The following is a 6511-nucleotide window of genomic DNA, read 5'->3' as shown; positions in this document are numbered from 1 at the left end:
ACGTGCATGCGAAACCATGCAACTTTCGGCGGCCGAACTTCACCTTCGGCGGCCGAACCTGGCTTTTGTCCCCTTGGCCTTTTCATTTCAAAACTCAATGTTCTTACCTCAAAACATGCAAACATGATAAAAACACTTAAAAACATCTTAAAAACCTTTCTTATACCCTTAGGGCAAGCTCCGACATCCTCGAATCCCGACTTCCAACGGAAAATCCGCCGGAACGTAGGAATTCCGATACCGGGGTCTAGCCGGGTATTACATTCTCCCCCCCTTAAGAACATTCGTCCCCGAATGTTCCTCTCTAACGCAAAACAGAAGAAAAACATAACATAAAGCACATAAAAAAACAAAAGAAGCTAACACTAACCTCAAAAGAGATGGGGGTACTGTTGGAGCATAGACTCCCGTGTCTCCCAGGTGCACTCTTCTATGTTATGGTGGTTCCAGAGGACTTTCACCATCGGGATCTCCTTGTTCCTTAGCTTTCTGATCTGGGTGTCAATGATCCGCACTGGTTGTTCTACATACGTGAGATCACCTAGGATCTCCACATCTGGTTCGCTGAGAACCTTATTCGGATCTGACACAAACTTCCTTAGCATCGAAACATGGAAGACTGGATGGATTCTTTCCATAGACATAGGCAAATCAAGCTTATACGACACATTTCCGACCTTCTGCAAAATCTCAAAAGGTCCAATGTACCGCGGAGCCAACTTACCTTTCCTCCCAAAACGAACCACCCCTTTCATTGGAGACACCTTCAACAAGACCAGATCCCCCTCCTCAAACTCTATGTGCTTTCTGCGAACGTCTGCATAGCTCTTCTGCCGACTAACAGCAGTCTTGAGCCTCTCTCTGATAATGGGCACCACCCTGTTCGTGATCTCTACTAACTCAGGCCCTGCTAGGGACCTTTCTCCAACCTCTTCCCAACAAACTGGTGACCTGCACTTCCTCCCATACAGAGCTTCATATGGGGCCATCCCTATGCTAGCATGATGACTATTGTTGTAGGCAAACTCCACTAAGGGTAGATGCTGCCTCCAAGATCCGCCAAAATCTAGCACACACATTCGAAGCATATCTTCTATGGTTTGGATGGTCCTCTCTGACTGTCCGTCAGTCTGTGGATGGAAAGCAGTGCTAAAGTCTAATCTTGTGCCCATAGCCTCTTGCAGACTTCGCCAAAACCTGGAGGTAAACTGGGGTCCTCTGTCAGACACTATAGAAATAGGCGCCCCATGCAACCTCACAACTTCCTCAAGATACACCTGCGCTAGCTTGTCCACAGAGTAGCCACTCCTGACAGGAATGAAGTGAGCAGATTTAGTCAGTCTATCCACAATCACCCATATGGAGTCTAGTCTGTTGGACGTCGCCGGTAACCCCACTACAAAATCCATCGCTATGTTCTCCCATTTCCATTCTGGAATCGGCAGTGGGTTAAGCATTCCAGCCGGCTTCTGGTGCTCTAGCTTCACCCTTTGACATATCTCGCAGGCTGACACAAACTGTGCCACTTCTCTCTTCATTGCTGGCCACCAATAAACTTTCTTCAGATCTTGATACATCTTGGTGGCTCCAGGGTGAATGCTATATCTCGCATTATGAGCTTCTCTCATAATGTCTCCTTTCAAACTGATGTCGTCTGGTACACATAGTCTATGCCCGTAGCGGAGAATCCCTTGGTCGTCGAATCTGAACTCTTCGCTCTTGCCTGACTGAACAGTCCTGGCAATCTTGACCAACACTGGATCCTCATGTTGTTTCTGAGCCACCTGCTCCAGAAACACGGGTGTAACTCTCATCTGTGCAATCAAAGCACCTGTACCAGTTACCTCTAACTGTAGCCCTTCCTCAACTAACCTGTAGAAGTCCTTCACCACCGGCCTCCTCTCTGCTGTAATGTGAGATAAACTACCTAGTGATTTCCGGCTTAAGGCATCGGCTACAACATTTGCCTTTCCCGGATGATACTGGATTCTGCAATCATAATCACTAAGCAATTCCACCCACCGTCTCTGCCTCAAATTTAACTCTCTCTGACTCAGGATGTGCTGTAGGCTCTTATGATCTGTAAAGATCTCACATTTCACCCCATAGAGGTAATGCCTCCACATCTTGAGTGCAAAGATAACAGCTGCCATCTCAAGATCGTGTGTTGGATAGTTCAGCTCGTGCTTCTTCAGCTGTCTAGAAGCATAAGCTATTACTCTGTCATTCTGCATTAACACACAACCTAATCCCACTCGGGACGCATCACAGAACACTGTGAAGTCTTCATCACTAGTAGGCAGAGCTAACACCGGAGCTGAAGTTAATCTTCTCTTTAACTCTTCGAAACTCTCTTCACATTGGTCAGACCATGTGAATCTCTGGTTCTTTCTGGTTAATCTGGTCATAGGAGCCGCTATCTTGGAGAAGTCCTGAACGAACCTCCTGTAGTAGCCTGCCAAACCCAAGAAACTTTTAACCTCTGTCACTGTGGTGGGTCTAGGCCAGTTGGCTACAGCTTCTATCTTCTTGGGGTCCACTGCTATACCTTGATCTGACACTACATGCCCCAAGAATGAAATGCTCCTTAGCCAGAACTCACACTTGGAGAACTTGGCATATAAACCATGCTCTCTCAAGGTCTGCAGGACTATCCTCAGATGATGGGCATGCTCCTCTGCATTCCTGGAATACACCAAGATATCATCTATGAAGACAATAACAAAGTGATCCAGGTACTCTCTGAAAACTCGGTTCATGAGATCCATGAATACTGCAGGGGCGTTAGTTAACCCGAACGGCATCACTAAGAACTCATAATGCCCATATCTGGTCCTGAAAGCTGTCTTAGGTACATCCTCTTCCCTGATTCTCAGCTGATGATAGCCCGATCTCAGATCTATCTTAGAAAAACAACCTGCTCCTGCTAGCTGGTCGAATAGATCATCGATCCTGGGTAGAGGATACTTATTCTTGGTAGTGACTTTGTTCAACTGCCTGTAGTCGATACAAAGTCTAAGGGATCCATCCTTCTTCTTGACAAACAACACTGGAGCACCCCAGGGTGAGGTACTTGGACGGATGAAACCCTTATCTACCAACTCCTGTAGCTGCTCTTTCAACTCTTTCAGCTCTGCTGGTGCCATCCTGTAGGGAGGAATAGAGATCGGTCTGGTACCAGGCACTAACTCTATCTCGAACTCTATTTCCCTCACAGGTGGTAGTCCTGGAAGCTCATCTGGAAACACATCTGGGAACTCTCTGACCACGGGCACTGAACTGGGGTCCCTAACCTGACTGTCTAGCTCTCTCACATGAGCTAGATACCCCTGACATCCCCTCCTGAGCAACCTACGAGCCTGTAGGGCTGATATCAGACCTCTAGGCGTGCCCCTCCTGTCTCCTCTGAAGACAAACTCAGATCCATCCTCATCCCTGAACTTAACTACCTTGTCTCTACAGTCCAAGGTAGCACCATATGCAGATAGCCAATCCATCCCTAGAATGACGTCAAAATCTGTCAACTCTAGAACCACAAGGTCAGCTGGAAGGCATCTACCATCTATAAACACTGGACTATGTCGACAGACTGTCTCTGCCAACGATGGATCACACTTAGGGCCACTGACCCATAGGGGACACTCTAACCCAGACGTCATCAAACCCACTCTCTCTATGGCTCTGGAAGCAACAAAGGAATGCGAAGCACCAGGGTCTAACAAAGCATACACCTCAGAACACCCAATGAGAAGGTTACCTGACACCACGGTGTTAGAAGTGTTTGCCTCCTGCTGTGTCATCGTGAAAATCCGCGCCGGAGCTGACGGACCTCCACCTCTGGGACCTGCAGATGAAGAGGCTGACCCTCTCCCTCTGCCTCTGCCCTGCGTCATAACTGAAACTGGTGGCTGTGGCATGCTAGCTGGAGCTGTCTGCTGGGATGGTGCCGTGAAAGCTGCCTGAGGGCACTCACGAGCCATGTGTCCCTCCTGGCCGCACCTGTAACATCCTGTAATCCCAAAGCGACAAACTCCTCTGTGCGCTTTCCCGCACCTACTACACACTGGAACCTCTGAACCTGAACTCATGCCACTGCCCAATCCCAGACCTGCTTTAATCTTGTTCCAGAACTTATTCTTCCTCGACTTCTGCGTGGAAACACTCCACTTCTTACCACTGGAAGTTGCTGCACCCTGTGAAGAGGGATCTGACTTACCCCTACCTGGGGTCTTAGAACCTGAAGACTGTGCCGGCTGCTGTTTCACTGTACCCTGTATAATGGCACTAGCCTCCATCCTCCGTGCTAAATCCACCACGGTGTGGAAACTCTCCCTCTCGGCTGCATGGATCAAAGAGGAATACCTGGAATGCAATTTCATAGCATACCTCCTAGCCTTTTTCTGTTCCGTATCATAGGCCTGTCCTGCATACCGCAGCAACTCCAGAAACCTGTCAGTAAACTCATCAATACTCATATCCTCAGTCTGCTTGAGCTGCTCAAACTCTATCATCTTTAGCTCTTTCGAACTATCTGGGAATGCCCATCCGGCAAACTCATTAGCAAACTCCTCCCAAGACATGTTATCCAACCTAGGGTCCACATAGACGCCAAACCATTCCTTCGCCTTCTTACATTTTAAAGTGAACCCTGCCATCTGAATGGCTCTGGTATCATCTGCCCCTAGCTCATCTGCTATCATCTTGACTGCTTTAATGTACTCAAACGGATCATCTCCGGATTGATACTTAGGAGCATCTAACTTTAGGTAATCAGTCATCTTTACCTTGCTCCTCACAGATGGGCCAGGTTGAGGTGTTTGGATAACTGGGGCTTCTGGTTGTACCACTGGTGGTGGTGGGGGAGGTGCAGAACTTTCTGGTGTAGAGTATGCTGGACTGGGGTAAAAAGGTGAGGGTGGATACATGGGATATGGTGGATATGGGGGGTAATACGGTGGATAAGGCATATATGTGGGATATGGGTGAAAACTAGGATGATCCGATGTACCTCCCATCGAATATCCTGGGCCCTGTGGGTAGGGCTGATAATGGGGTGGATAACCATACCCCGAGGCCTGACCGCCTCCCTGTGATGATCCCACATCCTCCTCTGTAGTGCCAACACCTAACCCTCCATCCCTTCTTGGATCCACATCCATCTCTTCCCTTGTATCACTAGATCTTCTTCTCTGTTCTGTCTCCCTCCTGCTTTCATCAAAAGACCTTCTAGGGTCCCTTGCTGTTCTTTCTCTGCCTGCCCTTTGAGACATAGCTCTTGGCAAAGCAGGGGGACGCCCTTCCATACCCTCATTCTCGGGCGGAGCTCCAGTCAATCTAGCTGATCGACGGGTTCCTCTCATCTTAGCTTCTGAAAACATAACATAAACTTTAGCATCATATGATCCATGTAACAACATGAACCCTCAACTCATAGCATAGCATATCATAGCATTTAAATGCACATGCATAACATCATGGCATTACACATCAAGACAGGACTCAACATCCTATCCTAGTGGACATGATCTTCCTATTGTGCTTGCCCTCTAACACAACCTCTTTCCGATGTGAGATATCTCTAATCCCTGAGCATCTTAGCTCAGCACACCGTACTCTAGAGGCCCTATGCTCTGATACCAATCTGTAACAGCCCGCTTACCGGACCATCACCGGCACTAGGATCCAGATCGGCTTAAGGCCGCCGGGACCCGTAGTAAGCCTACTGTCAACTCTGTGTACCTGATAAATCCCATACATGATCACACTTAAACTTAAAACTGTTACTTACTCTTCTCTCCCTTTTTTTTTTTTTTTTTTTTTTTTGCTTGACTATCCTTTCTTTTCTTGAAACTTTTCTCATCAACTAAGCCTGGACTATGCATGCTCTGTCTGTATGCACTCGAAGAGTGATACCTGCTATGGTACCATACAGTAACTACAGAGATAGAAAGACTACCATGCACCAAGCCTAGCGCATCATAACAACATTATCTCAAACATAAAATGATCATGTGCAAAGGGATAAACATACACTAGGGCCAAGCACAATTCTATAACTCAATACATAACTGTTATTACATCATTTCTATACATTACATAAACTCTGTACTGTACATCATTATCATGTCCACTATTCTATACTAGTACATATGCGTTTACCCTTGCTTTCTCTTTCTCTTTCTCTTCTCTGAGGCCCTGAAAAATGGGGTTAGGGAGAGGGATGAGCTGCTAAAGCCCAGTGAGCGGAATCTATAAAAAATCACATTTAAAACATGCTATCATATGATGCATCACTGCACAAACATTTCACATCTCGGATTGGACATGATCCCAAAACTCCCTCTGTCAGTGCCCGGCCCCCAAAGGAGCTCACACAGGTCTTTCACTAACTACTCATGGTGCCCGACCCTATAAGGGCTCTCACAGGACTCATCCAAGGTAAATGCCCGGCCCCAAAGGAGCTCACACAGGACATACAATAATGACAGACTTATGGGCTATTGAGATCGCC

This window comes from Manihot esculenta, chromosome 8 (genome assembly GCF_001659605.2).
Source record: "Manihot esculenta cultivar AM560-2 chromosome 8, M.esculenta_v8, whole genome shotgun sequence".
In the NCBI taxonomy this organism is placed as follows: domain Eukaryota; kingdom Viridiplantae; phylum Streptophyta; class Magnoliopsida; order Malpighiales; family Euphorbiaceae; genus Manihot; species Manihot esculenta.
Note: the sequence above shows the minus strand (reverse complement) of the source record.